At 32.0% G+C, this 17,650-nt stretch overlaps 1 pseudogene across 1 annotated transcript; it reads left to right on the top strand.

Moving 5' to 3' along the window:
• The first annotated feature begins 233 nt into the window (after positions 1-233).
• Positions 234-2,892, top strand: LOC112280236 (soluble inorganic pyrophosphatase 1-like; annotated as a pseudogene). Its single transcript, XR_016502127.1, has 5 exons — positions 234-1,248; positions 1,426-1,454; positions 1,625-1,690; positions 1,798-1,905; positions 2,291-2,892. The product of XR_016502127.1 is annotated as a soluble inorganic pyrophosphatase 1-like (transcript).
• The last annotated feature ends 14,758 nt before the right edge of the window (positions 2,893-17,650 follow it).

The raw sequence follows: 17,650 nt of genomic DNA, 5'->3' as shown, positions 1-17,650 counted from the left end.
AGACAATGAAGGTGTGGAAACCTACACATAGTAAAACACTGAGGATCATGATTTTGATCATAACTAGCTTGAGTAAAGCAGCAAACCAATAGGGAAAACAAATTATCATGCTCCACTTGAGCACTGCTAGTGACCAGCTTTGGAATCTCCCAGCAGGGTATTGCACCGGATTTTGATTTCCTTGTACAGGTATGTTCGAGGGGCCGCATTGGGTGCGGGTGAGCAGATCTGATCCTCTCTCTGAGTTTGTGTAGCAAGTTGGAGTGCAATTTTGAACGGCATTATGGTTGAAAACTGGATCGAGAGGGAGCATTGGGGAATGTTGGGAAGTTGGGTGTGTTTTGGCCACGGAGAATGGTTTGGTTCTTGTCGTATTTTGTCAGGAGAGCTTCAAATGTGACTAGATACGAAGGAGTTCGCTGTCGTTGGAAGACATTCTTTACGCTACAGAATTTAGATCAGGAGGGGCAGTGGGCTAAATTGACAGTCCATTGTTGAGTGTTGGCCTGGGAAGTGGAAGTTCGTGGAACAAGACGTTCAAGAGTGTTGATCAGATTCTTGCGCGTTAATTTAGAGTCAAAATGTGATGTTTGTTTTTTCCAGTTTTGACTATTGCTGGCAACGTTGTGTGAGTGGATCGTTCTGTCCTGATGATCCGATGTGCACAGTCTATTGCCTTGCTGGGCCTTTCTCCGAAGTCGTGAGATCATTTGAAGAGGGTTTACGGCCAGTCATAGCGCCATCGCATCCCACTTTGATCGTCTCTTCATCCAGCACGAAAAGCTGATGGGACAGATCCGAAATATCGTTGGTCCAATTGCTTCGATTCTCTCCTTCTCAGTTGCTCTAGACGGAGTCCGTGGATGTTGTGGAGTTGAATGGAAGTGATGGTTTCCAAGATGAAGCCAGAGATTTCGATATTCGCCATAAACCCTCCAGCCTTTTGGAGTTGCATTTGTGAGATTTATTCTTCAAGTGTCTGGAGGGTTGTGGTGGACTCCTGAAGTTGATGCTTTGCACCAATTGACGTACCGTGGTGAATTTCGTTGAATGCAGGAAGATTTCCTGAGATACGGACAGCGGGATTCGGAGTGAAGCTGACATCATGCCTTCCGATGGGTTCGCAGAAGTTGCAACAATGAACGGATCATCTGCTGTACACAAGGCAACTGCACTGAACAGCCGCATATTGTCGTCGATGGAGCGTCGCACAGTGGCTGCGTCACCCATGGCATGACCTCGAAATCGGTATGTGTGTCTGTCCGGGCAAGGTTTGTTGGCGAGATGTGGAAATGGGCGGAAGTCGGTGAGAGGGTGTGATAGGCGTAGATCGTGGTGTGTGAACTGCTTCTTGTTGGAAGTTATAGTGGGAAGTATCCGGAGGAAGAGGTTCTGAATTGGCGTGTGTCGGATTGCGATGTTCAGGGCCTGCAGCACCAGAAATCTTCAACTGCGTAAGTCACGTTTGTTAGGCAGTCGTGGATTTGACTGTTGATGGAGAAGCTGTTGCGGTCATAGTGTGGGGCGTGCAGGATGTGGTAATTTCGCTGCAGCATGTCCCCCAGCACGGCTGGGAGGGGTGTTGAAGGTCTTAGTTTATGACAAGGTTGAGCCACACGTGCAGGTTGTCGAGATCAACAGAGGGAGCAAGGTGAAGTACGAGCTTGACAAGAAGAGCGGTCTGATGAAGGTGAATGTTTAGATTGGGAGATTTCTGAAGGGGTTTGGTAATGCATGTTGACGAGATGTATGCTGTGTTTCGACCGCTCATTGTTCTGAACATCGGTTGCTCTGCAGGTGGATCGTATCCTATACTCGTCTGTGGTGTACCCGCACAATTATGGTTTCATTCCACGCACCCTTTGCGAGGACGAGGATCCCATCGATGTTCTGGTCATCATGCAGGTAGCGTCCTTTGTGCGTGAATGAAGTTAGTGGCACGACTGTGCGTAATCCCGCTATTGGATGAGTTGAGAGCAGAAGAGGCGTGTTTGAATGGAGTGTGCGGGCTGAAGTGTGAGGTGTCGTGCTGAGAAGCGTGGTTGATTGGCCGATTGTGGAGATACCGCATTCGTGCTCAGGAGTAGTGGGTTGGGTGTCAAACATATCCCTCGCTCCGGTGTGATCGGTGGCAGTTTGTTGTGAGAACTATGGGTCGCAGTAGACAAGTCGTTTGCCGAGGTGGATGTTGTCTTGGATGTGGCGAGTTTGTGAGTCTAGCAGCGATGGCTGGTGAAAGGGTGTGATTTGTGTTCGAGAAGGGGGGCTGCTAACATAGAAGTTGTGTCAGAAAGCCGTGCAAGGGCAGGCGGTGCATGAGAAGAGCCGACAATACGCGGATCCAGTAACGTAAGGTCTTGCGAGAGGGGGTCACTGTGAAGGGAGGCACAGCAGCAACAATGCAAGAAGGCAGGGTCATGGAGCTCGATGAAGAAAGCGCTGAATGGTCAGAACTGGGAGAACCGAGTGTGTGAGAGAACAAGGGATCCTGCTGAAAAATAATGTTCAAAACAAGATCAGGTGCTTTAGAAGGAACAAGGGGGGCCGATCTTCATTGAAGTACACATCACAAGAGATAATAATGTCCCATATTTGAAGTTTTTGAAGCTTGTATCCTTTGTTGAGAGCACTATAGCCAAGTAGGACACATTCAACAGATCAGATGTCAAGCTTTACCTGAGTAGCATCAGGAATTTTTGCAAAAGCTTGACTTCCAAATACTTGAATGAGGAATAAATTGGGTTTTCTTTTGTTCCAAAGTTCAAACAGAGTTGTATGTGGTGGAATGGCTTTGGTTGGGCGCCTATTTTGAAGATAAGAAATACATATTACAACTTCACCTCCAATATGACTTGGCAAGCTGAGCCTCATGGAGCATACACTGGTCAAATTAATCAAAGTATAATTTTCTTGTTTAGCAATGCTATTTTGATGGAGTATATAAATGCTATTTTGATGGAGTATATAAGTGGTGGCAACTTGTTGTTGAATGCCAAGAGTGATAAGATATTGATCAAAATCAGAAGAAAGGTATTTGCCCCCTTGATTGAAACAAAATATTTTAAATTTATGCTTGATTTGAGTTTTAATTCAAGTATGAAAGATTTTGAACATAGTGAATCATTCAGTTGTTTTTAAAGAATCATTCAGTTTTTTTTAAAGAAGATGTACAACTATGTACTAAGAAAATTCATCTATAAAAATAATATAATAATTGAATCTAGAAAAAGTAAGAAGAGAGATTCTTCCACTAAGACTAAAGTGAAGAAGTTCAAATGGATGAGAAATGCGGAAGGATACCACTTTAAGAAACTTTTTTGCACTTTATTTGCTTATAGCACTACAAATTAAGCCACATTCCAAGGTGATCTTAGATTATTATTTTCTTTTTACAAGGCAAATGAGAAAGATAATATTTTTTATTTTTTTTAATTTTTTTAATATGAATTAAAGATCCAAAGTCAAAGATAGAACTAGGGGGCATATTGTAAAGGAGTTGATGCAACTAAGATACTATCTTTAATGAATTATCTAATATTCAATTACACTTAAGCTCAAAAATTATTCAACACTTACAATACTTAGAAATTTTTAGAAATAAATCAAGATTGTCTATAAATAATAACTAAGGAAGCATGTTGGAATGAACAAAGTTAGTTGTAATTGTTATTTTAAAATAATAATAGAAATGGTTTATACCTCATCACATCTTCTCAAAAAGTCACATTTAATGAAGTTTTTGTATTGATAAGATATATTCTTTAATTTTTAGTGATTATTTTTAGAAATTAAAAAATCATATATATATATATATATAATAATTATATAAATCTTATAATTTTTATAATTATAGTTACAAGAATTTATAATTTTTTTTATTATTGAATGTAGGCTCTGATGTAGTGGAGAAATAATAGAATTTTTTGGATACTTAGAAGGTGGTATGCAATACTTTTAAAGTGCAACACTAATAGTTAACTTAGTTGTAAGAATCCATGATGCTTGAATCATTTGTCTAAGCTAGATCTATTGAGTTGATGCATATAATTCATCAAATTGGAAGCTATTTGTTAAGGACATGAATCTTTAAGAATTGAAAGATCAATACATTCTTTTTTCACTTGAAAAGATTAGATATTCACTTAAAGATGATATAATACTAAACTAAAATAGCTATTGCTAAAGACAAAAAGACTAGAAAGTCTTGAAATAAGATTAAGGATTGAAAAGACATTGATCTGAGTAAAGAAGGCTTCACTCTTGTCTCTATATATATCATCTAACTAGAAGCTATGATGCAATGTTCTATAAAACCTCTAATACATGTTGACTTTGTTAGATACATGTCTTAACTTGAAATGTAAGTTTTTTATATCTATGCCATATAATTAGCTTGTTCTACAAGCTACCTATATGTATAGCATGTGGTTAATTTGATCAAGTTTATAATCTAGCAATCAACTATAAATACATATAAAGTCATAATTTTATCTATAAAGCTATTAAGAAGCTTTTCTAAAAGATATTAAAAAATTAATTTATTTTTATTTACTTCTACCTAATCATATAGATAATTATTGGAATAAATATGTATATTCATAATATTATCTCTTTTTCTAAGGATGAGTTCCATAAAGAGTGATCATCATCTTTCATGGATCATATTTTTTTCATCTTTATTTTAATAGGTGTTGTCGATGAAAAGCCTCAATCCTCTTTGCCACATTTGTAAGATTCTTTGTTGGTTTCCATGTATATTTATTAATATTATATATGTACGAATAAACAAGATATTCCAATCTATTTTAGTGCCGCCTTAAATCTATAATTTCTTCTACTTCAAACTCTTGATTTTTATCTACTTCTACACAAAGAGGTGGCATTTGTCTTCTTTCCAAAATATTCACTATTTTATATGGCTCAAGAAGAGACATGTGGAATACGGAATGGATCTTCATAAATTCTAGTAGATATAATTGATATGCAATAAGATTGATTTTTTTATAAATTAGAAAAGGTCTAAGCTTACAATAATCCAACTTATCACAAAGACAAGCAGTCTTAATCTTATGATGAAATAACCATACCTTATCACCTATGTTGAATTGTGATTGTTCCTTGTGATAGACATCTATATTGATTTTTTTATCAATTATCATTTTTGAGTTTCTTTTAAATGTACTTTTATTGTTGCATGTAGATTTGACAAATAATTTTTTAAATCTTTTATTATAGAATTATCAACTTTTAATAAGTAAAAAACATCAAATCATAGATGATAACCATAATTGGCAAAAAAAAGTGTTTGTTAAGTAGAAGAATGTGCCAAATTATTGTATGCAAAATCTACCAATAATAAAGAAATTGTCCAGTCATCATGATAATAATTGATAGTACACTTTAAATACTACTCTAGAACTTGATTCACTCGTTTTATTTGTCCATGAATTTAAGTATAAAAGATCAAAGATAGTTTTATATCCACCTTTAAAATCTTGAAAAGGATTCTCAAAAATCTTGATACAAATTAAGTCACCTTATTTAATATAATATCCTTGGATAATCCATGATAGCAATAGATATTGTCAAAAAAAAATTTAGATATTTTTTCACTTATGATAGAATTTATATATAGTATAATATGTGCCATCTTGATAAAATGATCTATTATTATAAATATAAAATCATACAAACTTGAGATTGAAAGATCTATAATAAAATCCATAGAAAAAAAAGTTAATGGTTGTTTTAGAATAGATAATGGCTATAAAAGTCCATAAACTCAATGACAAGAAATTTTAGATCTTCAAAAAATATAACATGATTATATAAAGTCTTTGATTACTTTTTATATTTGAAGCTACTAAGAATCTTTGGATATTAGCTCCAAAGTCTTGTTGTATCCAAAATGACTGACTATTGAAAAGTCATGATGAATGTGAAGAACACTTAATTATACATTGTCTTTTGGAATATATAATTGTCCTTCAAAATATAGTAGATTATTTTTGAATTCAAATTTATAAAAATCATAAGATCTGAAAGGATTATTTTTAATATCATGAACAAGAAGATTAGAGGACATATTCAATTGAACTTACTTGAAAAAAGTTGAATCAATAGTCAATGTTGATTTTATTGCTCAAAAGTAAAAATTCTTTAGTTTTAAGAAAATTATTCTTTAATAATCAAAAGATGAATCTTCTTCTTTTGGTACAAGATAAGAATATTTAAAAAGGGCATCTAGTAAATCATATTATTTTTAAATCAATATGTGAAGTTAAAATTAAATCTTGATAAAGACATGCTCAAGTAGCTTTACAATAATTCAAAATATGTATAGACATGAAATACTTGAGATTCTAATAATTTATATATATGATGACTGAATTTGAAGCATCTTCTAAATAATGATGCCATTCTTGAAATGAATCCACAATTGTTATGGATCTCATAGTTAATCTTGGCTGCTAAAAAATTCTTGGAATGGAAAGCTATCAAGTAGAACTTATCATATGCTTCTATTTGAGATGATGTATCCTAAAAAATTAACTTGAATAGTGTGTAATACACACTCTTTGATAGTATATAATCTTACATCTCTTAGTTTTTATAATACATGATGAATAGAAATTTCATGCTCTTTTGTATTTTTAAAGTAAATTAAGATATTATTTAAATAATAAACAACAAAATCATGAAAAAACTCACAAAAGACATTATTCACTAAATGTTGAAAAGAAATTAATGCATTTGTGAGTTGAAAAAGTATAAAATTATATATAAAATGCCCATATTTGGTTTGAAATGCAATCATCCATTTATCTCCTTATTTGATGTATACCTAGTTGTATGCTCCTTATAGGTCTATTTTTTTATAAATCTTTGCTTAATTTAGTTGATTAAGAAGTTTTAAAATCAAAGGTAGAAGACACCTATTCTTGATGGCGATCTTTTTGAGTCTTTAATAATCCACACACATCCATAGAAATCCATCTTTTTTCTTCACAAATAAGATAAGAGCTTTGGCTAGACATTTAAAATGGCATTTAAAATTTATAAGTCATTAAATCAACTCTGATTTTTTTAGAATAAAAAGATATGTTAAAAATATAAAATTATAATTATTAGGTGAAGGTTAATTTAGAAGACTCTAGATGAAGGAAAATTAGTGTTAATACAAGATTCAAGCTTGTATTTTCAAAAGAAAACTATGAATATAAATAACAAATCACTAGTTGAATTAATGTTAATTTTTATTAATTTTATTATATATTATTAGTTATAATAATTCTTTAATTTAAATTATGCTAATAATGATATCATAAGTTAGTTAGAAATAAATTAGAAATAATTTAAGAATAAATTAAATTCAATTCTAATTGCCATATTTTTAATCTTCATAAGTATTTCAAATTCTTATAGATTAAGGCATGTGAATAGTCAATCTTTATTAAAAAATGTGTTTTAAAGACATTGATGAAGTTAGTTTGGCCAAAAAATTATTTCTAAGGCTCATTCAATGGCCATTAGTCTCAATCTTGGATTTTGACTCTTGGATGAATGAAGGCCATAGATCTAGATTAGAGATGAAGGGTGGAGATGTGGCCTCCCTTCCATAAGCCTCTACTCAATTGCATAAGAGTCGCTTGGTTGCCCAAGCTCTCTCTCTTTTTCTTTTGTTGATGGGCAAAGCCATGTCAAAATTTTCCTAGGATTTGTAAGTGGCTAGTTTTTTCAACTTTTTTCTTTTAGTTTTTAGAATCAATTCTTGAATTTTTATATAAAGGTAGAACCTTTTTTGCAGTTCTTTAGATATAAAAATCTTAAAATTTAAAGTTTATATGAAAAAGAACCATTGTATTTAGTAAAGAATGATATTCTATTTTTATAATTTAGTAGCTTTTTTTTAGAAGGTCTTTTCTTATTGCACATAAGGTAAAAAGAAATAAAGATCATTATATTAGATAGTTGAAGAATTATATTTTTTAAAAAAACTAAGAATCAACCACATTGGATATAAAAAGTAGTAGTAATATTCATTCTGGTTGAAAGGGATCTATTGTCTCTAAATTCAAGTAGCTGAGTGAAAGTAAAACTTTTGAAGAGAAGATCACTGGGTTTGAGACAACTCAAGGATTTAAACTTTAGAAGAAGGTGTTATTTGAAGTTTGAATTTTAAAACGCTTTGAATTATTAAAGGACAATCAAAGACTAAGGCATGGCATTTTATTTTATAATTTTTTTTTGTTGCATTTCCAAATTGAAGCATCAACTTTATGGAGCAATATTTGAAGTTGAAACCAAGTTTGATGGTGAAATTTATTGAAGAAGGAGAGGCTTTAAGTTTAGTTTCTAAAAAGCTAAGGCTTACTCAAAGACAATCTTCAATAAAGAAGTAGTGATCATTTTTGTACAAGGGAGTTGTTGTTAAGACGTGGGAGGTGATGGCTCTTAATTTTTTCCAATTTTTAGCATGTACCTCAAATGAACTAATACAATTAGATAAAAAAATTTCATGTATGATAATTGAATGAAAAAATTTCATGAATTCAATTTGGATGAAATTTATAGATGAAAATTTATAGATGAATATTAATTAAAAATCGATGAATTTTTATTTGTAGATAAAAAATTATTATTGGATAAAAATCTATTTATAGATGAAAATTTATAGATGAAAATTTAATTTAGATGATAATTAATAATAAATTAAATTAAATTAAATTAAAATCATATTAAAATTTCTTCTTTTAATTGTGGTGTGATTGAATTATTTAAGTATTAGAATTATTGTTTTATGATTGTTTGAATGTGAATTTAACTATCAACTAGTTTAAGTTCTTTTATAAAGAAGTAAGAAATAATTTTATATAACCAATTCATATATTAATTAATAGTTGTGAACTAGAATAAATAATCTAAATTAAGAGATTATTTGGCTTATAAGTGAGAAATTATTATATTTTTTGGATATAAATCAAATACTTAGGAATTTTTTTTAGGAGATTTACATAATTAAAATTATTATAAATTAAAGTAGACTTTCAATTAGTAGGGATTTATTTTAGTTCACAAATTTGTTAGCCAAAATTTCATCAATGTATTTTTTGAATGTAACCAACTCATTTTGTAATAAGTTACAGATTAGTCCAACTAGTGGTTGAGCTTTTTTTTAAAGATCAAAGGATCAAATATAAAGAAAATACTCTAGAAGAATATTTATATTTTTTTTTCAAAAATATCTTGATAATCTTGATAATGGCTTGAAATGCCACTTGAAATCTTTTCATCCTTAAGAATATGTTTGGCCTTGTTGTATTGTGATTTAGCTACTATGTAAAAATTATATATATATATATATATATATATATATATTTAAAATATAATTTACTATAAAATATGATGAGAGCCACATTATTAGATTTTAGTTAGTCATAAAATATAGTTAAATTACTACTTTGAAGTGGCTGTTTAAAAGGGCTATAATTGAGGTTGATTTATGTTAATAATAATTTTTATATATTTAGAGCTACCTTTATTAAACATTGGTGACTCTTGAAATCTTGTTTTGTTTCTTTTATTTGATATTTAGGACATATATTATATAATTCTTATAAAAAAAGAATTAGAGAGGAATTTTGATAGCAAAAAGAGTTGTTAGGGCATCCATATGGATGAATGGAGATGGATGATGAAAATCTCCATTATTATTGGCCAAAAGACATGTCAAATGCACTTCAAGGAGGCTGCCCGGGGCCTTATTGGGGTTACTCTTTGGAAGAAGTTCAGAATTAAGAGGCTGAGATCAAAGAGATTAGATTTTATGGTATGGTTTTGGTGAAAATTTTAGGTGATTTGGAGTTTTCATAAAAGAGATATAGGTGCTCAAAATTAAGGTGTGGATTTTGTATCTAATGTCACTCTTTTAGATATAACATGCATATACGGAATGCAATGAAGGATCAACGACTGAGGTTGGAAAGAGCACTTTTTTGGCTATACTTTTCATATATTTCTAAATGAATTCTAAGCTCAAATAAAAGAATTATAGGAAGTTAAAGTCAATACTTGCAATCTAACGGTAGTAAGTGATCTGATTTACTAGTAGTTGTATTTTGAGCCATATCTTGAGCAATTTGATAAGATTTTCAAGAATATATATTATCATATTAATAAACTTTGTATATAAATTTTATAGCATTTGGAGTTAGGATTTTTGAGACATAGAAAAAATAGTATTCAGATGCTTATAAATTAGGAATTAAAGCACTTGCTAGGATTATTAAGATGCTAGACAATATGTAATAGATTTATAATTTTTTTTTTGTAGTAAAGATTAAGGATAAATTCTACATTACCTAGAAATTTGAGAAATATTGAATAGTTGAATTAAGAGATATAAATTACTAAAGTTCAAAGAAAAAAATTCTTTGCAGGAGAAAAATGTATTGAAGAGGTTTTACTATAATTTGGACATTTCATGCAAAGGACAAGAATTTTTAGAAGCCAAGACTTTATATATATATTAAAAATAGAAATATGGAGCTATAAAAAAATTATGATATAAAGATGGATATTTATAAATGCATTATGGATTTTCCTTGAGCTTATGAAAAATCAAACTTATTGGCAAAAAATTAGTTATGATTTGATTTAAGAAAGGATTTTAAGATATTTCTAAATGCTTTAGAAATCCTTATATATAAAGCTTCTTAAATATAAAAAGATTTTATCAATAGAATATTTTTTGATACTATCATATTTCTTTGGCTTCCTTAATAAGAATACATCATTTATTAGAATTTGTCTAATAAGTTAAAATTAAACTTTCTTTTGCTAGATACCTAATATATTTTTAGATAGAAAATCACACCATACAACAATGTCTATGAACTTATAATCTATATTGTGAACATATGATTGTTCTATAGATTTTCTATACCAATCTTTTGATATTTGTGAATATATTATCACCTCACTTTTAATTGTATGGCCACTAGAAGTTTTTTTGAAGTATAAATAAGGATTAATTTTATTCTTTTTTATTCTATCTTCTAGATTGTGAATTTGAGTGCCATTAATATTAACTTTTTAAATATATTCACAATTGATGTCATCTATCAAAATTTTCAAATTTACTTCTAAATTATTTTATTGATAAGTAAAAAAACCTTCTATAAAATTTATATTCACAACTTCATCTGCACTTCAACTAGGGTGATCCTTCAACCATTTAATAAATTCTCCATCTTCTTTTTAATTATACAATCCAAGCTCCATACATCCTATTAAAGTTGGTTGGATAATTTTTGAATAAACTTTTTTTGCTACCAAATCAATTAACCTAATCTTTTTTTAAACTTATTTAGGATTTGTGGATTTGAAATCTCATCTTCTAAAGAGTAAGATGAAATTTTGGCTAAAAATAATTTTTGAGGTTGAATAAGTATTTTTGTAAGGTTTTTTGATGGACCATAAATAATATGAGGCTTGTTACTACTTCAATCAATTTGTGCATTAGCTACCCTCAATCAAGGTCTATTTAAGAGAAAAAATTAGAAATTTTTACTTGAGTACATGTGAACAATATGGAATGTGAGAGAATACTCTTCACCACCTATTATCACTCTACAACCATTAATCTGCCATAAAAAAGTGTCTTGGCTTTGATTAATAATGTTAATTATATAAAAAGAAGGTCTAATGATACTAAGTCCTAATTTTTCTATAGTTCTCATTAGCATAATATTTATTCTACTACCTCCATCTACATTAGTATAGAATATGATTTTATCTACAATGGACAATTCTAATTCAATTGCCTTCATCTCTTATGTTCCTAGAATAGTTTTAATATAGGCATGAATTTTTGCCTTAGACCTTTGATATCTTTTAATGGATAGGCCCATTTTAAAGTTCTTTTTTATTCTTGAAAAAACCTCCAATAATTGAGGAATTATTATATTAGCCTTATTTTTTTGAAATACTCCTATAAATTATATAATTTAATTTAGCTCTCACTTTTAAGTCGTATTAAACTATCACATTTAAGGTTGAGAATTCTAGATCCTTTTCACTCTTTTTTAGAAGAGAATTCTTTTGTTTGGATATTATACTTCAACTTCTCTAATAGCCTAATTGGCATAAAATCTAAAATCTGAGGTAGTTCTTTAGAAGCCCTAATATTGGCCATTGCATCTTTTGTAGCTTCATTTAAATTTAAAAAGTGGAGAGAGTCTTCCAAACTATTCTCACTATCAATTGAGGTAGGAGGAGAAGGACTAATATACCTAGACCTTGTCATAACTACTAAAGGTGGCATATTAGAGAGTTCTTTGTTCTTATGAGAAGCTTCTTCATGAGAGATATAATTAGTTTGGAAAGAAGAAGGCTGATTTTTCATAAATTATGGATTTTTTTCTTTCTTTGATATTTCTAAATACCTCACATCTTATAAATTGTGGCCATTTTTTTGTTGGCATCATTGGTTTTGATCCAAATTCAGAAGAATATATCCTTTTTTAATATTTAAATCCAATGGAGGATGTTTTTTTAAAAAATTATTATTATTATCATAGAAAAGATTGGAAGGTTTTAATATGTTGTCTAAACTAAGATTCCTGGTTCCTTTTAGATTTTCTTGGGCTTATTGTTGATAATTTCCTTATAAAAAATTTAAAAGAACTAACTTATCAGGTTGTTTACACATCTCCATAGAGTGGTTGCCTCTACAATTTCCACAAATAACTCTATTTTTTATCCAACAACTACCAAGTAGGTATCTTTTGCCATAAGTGAAACAAGTATAATCAAGCAATTGTACACTATAAAACTAGTCATAGTCTGTATACTGATTTTTTATGTAATAAAAAATAAAAAAATAAAAAAAAAGGATATTTTAAATGGATAATTTTCTTATTTTTTCAATGATATAAAAAAAATATAAATCCGAGTTACTATGAATAAATTATAAAGTTTTAAATATAACAAGTAAATAAATAAAAAGTTACATGAAAATATCTTACCATAAAGGTAACTTGTTTATAGATTAAGGATTTGAGCCTCACCAAAGCTCACATGAAGTATATATGGGTGTCCAAGAGAGGCCACGAGGGCTTAGTCTTATCCTCCTAACTACCTTCAAGGTGCTACAATCCATATGGGACTTGTGCACCTCCCTTCTTACAAGGATTATACTAGTTACTCGTCCTCTTATTTTCTATTAGTAAAATCAATAATTTTGTATTTTTGACTTTAACATGGTATTAAAAAAAATCAAATCAGCTTAGGAACCTTGTGTGGCCTTTAAATCTTACTCCACTTCTTCATAATGGCTCCTAAAGTGGTAAAATTTATTTTTACCAAAATATTAGAAATTATTCTATAAATTCCTAAAAAATTCTAAATAAATTCTAAAAATTCTCATAATATTTTTATATTATTAATATCAATTAAAATCTATATTTTTCTACGTTCCTGATTTTTTATCATAATAAATTAAATTTAAATTAATTATAAATTATATTTTTTATATAACTAATTAAAAAAACATGAGATTCTTTTTTATGCTTCTTCTAACTACTAATTAATATTTATAGTTTTTTTATAAGTAATTTATATAAATAAAAGGCCAATATAAATATTGATCTTAATAAATAACCTTTAATATTCAATAAGAATTATAAATAGTGAATCAACTAAGTATCATGGACACAGAAATACAGACTCGAGATCTAACAAGAAGTTCAAGAAGAAATGACAAGAACTAGATTAATCAGATGAGAACAACACCAGAGAGGTGAGCTAGAGCTCCAAGAGATGTGTTGTCGAGACTGAAGAACTCTTCAGCCTCGATTCCAATATATACTTCTATTAAGGAAGCTTCTCAAGAAACTTCTACCAACTAAGAAGCTTCTAGAAGGTTCCAGAGACTTGCTTCTAGAAGGTTCTAGAAACTTATCTCTAGAAGGTTCTAAGGACTATGTTCCTAATATCTTCTACAAACTAAGAAGCTTCTAGAAGGTTCCAGAGACTTGCTTCTAGAAGGTTCTAGAAGTTGTCTCTAGAAGGTTCTAGAAACTTGTCTCTAGAAGGTTCTTGAAACTTATCTCTAAAAGGTTCTAATGATTATGTCCCTAAGATCACCTCTTCCTTTAGGTTCGAGGTCTCTGAGAAGCAATGTTGTTGATCAGTATTAACGCAAGAAAATGAAGATCTATCGCATAACGTCTGCTATGAACTCTAACTGTTGTTCACGAAGCAAGTGGTTCATCGGTCCTTGAAACCAACGGTAGTAGCCCACTCCTTCAACTTCTGACTAAGCATGAACTTCTGTGTCCTCATTATGAAATTATCCTGCAAACATGTTTTCTGCCTAACCGTTGTAAGCAAGCTCAGACTCAAATACAATCACCAATGATCGGTTACTCGGTATCCTCCGTCGTCATTGTGGTGTAGGCGGTTCTTCATCTTGGGGTCGCCTTTGTGAGCTAGTCGGTTGAGATAATCTGACTGGCATAGTATCTATCTCTTGGCTATCCATATCAAAAGATTAAATTATGGCTACTGAAAAAATTCTATTTTATCTTGGAGAAAATAACTACATCAACTATGAATTTTGGTGGTGCTCTCCCACTTTCTTATATTCCTGGATGAGCAAGCTTCAGAAGGAAGCTATCATCAAACCGGCTTAGATTTATGAAGATGTTGTTGATAAAACTCCTGTACCTTTTGCGGCGCATTGGCAAGATTTTCAGCTGGCTCCCATGTTTGCTCATTAATGTCATAGCCGCACTAATGAACAAGATACTCTAACTGGCCCCACTTTTGCCGTAAATCCAGTACCTTTTCAACCTCGTATTCCTCGTGGTTCTTGATTTCAATACTAGGTGGCGGACATTGTACTCTTTCAGGAAAAGACGACTCTCGATAAGGCTCTAACAAAGAAACATGAAAGACTGGATATACCTTCATAGAAGTCGGTAATTCCAGAGGGTACGCCACTAGATTGATTTGCTTCTGGATGATAAATGGTCCCAATCTTTGATAGTCCAACTTATCACATGGTCGTTTGGTCTTGATATTTTGTCGAAGAAGCCATGCTTTATCTCTAATTTTGAAAGTAGGTGCTTGATTCTGAAATCTATCTGCAGACGCCTTGTAGGATTCTTGAGCGGATTCTAATTGAAGCTTCAACGTATTTTGAAGCTCTGATAGTTGTTTCGTAAATCCTTCAGCTGCTGGATTGTTATTTGTTGACGGACTCAATAAATTAAGCTTCGGATGATACCCATAGTTGGAAAAGAATGGTGTGTATTGAGTCGATGCATGGAGGGTGTTGTTATATGCAAACTCGGCTAGTGGTAGATATGTGGTCCAATCATCTTGCTGATAGTTGATGGTGCATCGTAAGTATTGTTCTAAGACTTGGTTCACCCGTTCCATTTCGCCGTCAGTTTGAAGATAAAAAGCCGAAGAAAGCTTGATATCCACCTTCAATATCAAAAAGAGAGATCTCCAAAACTTTGATACGAACTAGGTTCCTCGATCTGATACGATATCATCTAGTAGTCCATGATATCAATACACATTATTGAGGAAGAGCCTTCCTATGACTTCACTGGATGATGTCTTCTTGCAACGAACAAAGTACGCCATCTTTGTAAGCCTATCTACCACGACAAAGATGCAGTCAAATGAGTTCAATGACGGAAGGTCCGTGATAAAGTCCATGGAAACTAAAGACCATAATCGATGTGGAATTGACAATGGCTGTAGGAGTCCATAAGGGTAATGCCGAGGATTCTTGGATCTTGAACAGATGTCGTAAGAGAGGATAAAATCTTTCAAATCCTTCCACATTTGGGGCCACCAAAAATCTCGAGAAATAAGCTCTAAGGTCTTGTTGAATCCAAAATGTCCCACAGTTGGAAAATCGTGGCAAGATTGAAGAACTCAGAGTCGTGTTGGTCCTTTTGGGATATACAATCGCTCCTCAAAGTATAAAAGATCTCCCTCCACTTTGAATTTGTCGTCATTGGTATGCTGCTTGATATCAATGGCTACTGAATCTTTAATAGTCGCGACATGTATCTGATTCAAGAAGTCAACATCAATTGGCATAATAGTAGCGTGAAGCTGAAATTGCTCTGGCTTCAACAACGTCGTACATTGTTGATCAAACGTTGCTTCTCCAGCCTTTGATACAAGATACGATCTCCTCGATCAGGTATCAGATAGTCCTTGCTATTTTTCAGGGCGATAAGTCATAACAAAATCGAACCTAGATAGCAACATACTCTACCAAACTTGACATCGATTTAGAACTCGAGGCAATATGAAATACTCCAAATTCTTGTGATCTGTGTATACGGTGACTAGGTGTGCAGCTCCTTCAAGAAAATGACGCCATTCTTAGAAAGAATCCACTATAGCAAGAAGTTCTTTATCGTGGATCTCATAATTGATTTCAGCAGCAGAGAACTTTCAAGAATAGAATGCAATCAGATGGAGCTGCTTGTCTTCTTTCATTCGTGAAAGTACAGCTCTCAAAGCAAAATCCGAAGCATCAGTTTTTAAATAAATGGCCTTTGTAAAGTCTAGATGTACCAAGATTGGAGCCATAGTAAATGCGATTTTTAGGTGTTGAAATGCCTTCTCTACTAGAGGTCCTCATTCTAGCTTATCCTTACATGTCAACTGAGTGAGAGGAGCAACAACTTGAGAGTAATTCTTGATGAAGATTCGATAGAAGTTGGCAAAGCCAAGAAAACATTGTACGTCTCTAACCGTCTTCGGAACCTCCCAGGACATAATTGCTTCCACCTTCTTGGGATCCATCTTCGAGCCTTCCTTAGTCGCAATGAACCCCAAAAATTCCATCTCTATTTGGTGAAATAAACACTTCTCCAACTTGGCATATAGTCCTCGCTTTCATAGTTTCTTCAAGACCAAACAAACATGTTTTTCATGCTCGTCCTCATTTTTGGAGAATATCAAAATATCATCTAAATAGATGACAACAAAATCATCAAGGTACTCTCGGAAAATGTCATTCATCATATATTGAAAGACCGCTGAAGCATTGGTAAGACCAAAGGGCATGACATTATACTCAAAATGGTCATACCTTGTACGGAACGTTGTCTTCCACTCATCTCCTTCCTTGATTCGTACGAGGTTATAAGCTCCCCTTAGATCAATTTTTGTAAAGATCCTTGCACATCCAAGTTATTCTAAGAGACCAAAAATCAAGGGTAATGGATAACGATTCTTCTTTGTTACCTTGTTGAGGCCTCGATAGTCCACGCACATTCGCAACGAGCCATCTTTCTTCTTCACAAATAAGATGGGTGCTCCAACTAACGATTTTGAATGACGGATGAAGTTCTTGGCTAGATTCTCGCCGATGTACTTCCGCAACTCTGCCAACTCCATTTGCGATAGATTGTAGATTGGGCCAAAAGGTGGTTGTGCTCCTTCCTGTAAGTCTATGGTGCAATCATATGGTCTGTGTTCTAGTAGCATGTCGGTATTTTTCTTTTGAAACACGTCTTTAAAATCCTTATATTACTCCGATATACTTGTTGTCGAGATCTTCTCCCTGGTAGTTGGAGCCGCATAAATGACAAACGATGTGCCTTTCTTG

The sequence above is a fragment of the Physcomitrium patens genome, chromosome 3 (assembly GCF_059467195.1).
Source record: "Physcomitrium patens ecotype Gransden chromosome 3, ASM5946719v1, whole genome shotgun sequence".
NCBI classification, from domain to species: Eukaryota; Viridiplantae; Streptophyta; class Bryopsida; order Funariales; family Funariaceae; genus Physcomitrium; species Physcomitrium patens.
The sequence above is the reverse complement of the archived record's forward strand: the minus strand, read 5'-3'. Positions and strand labels throughout refer to the sequence as shown.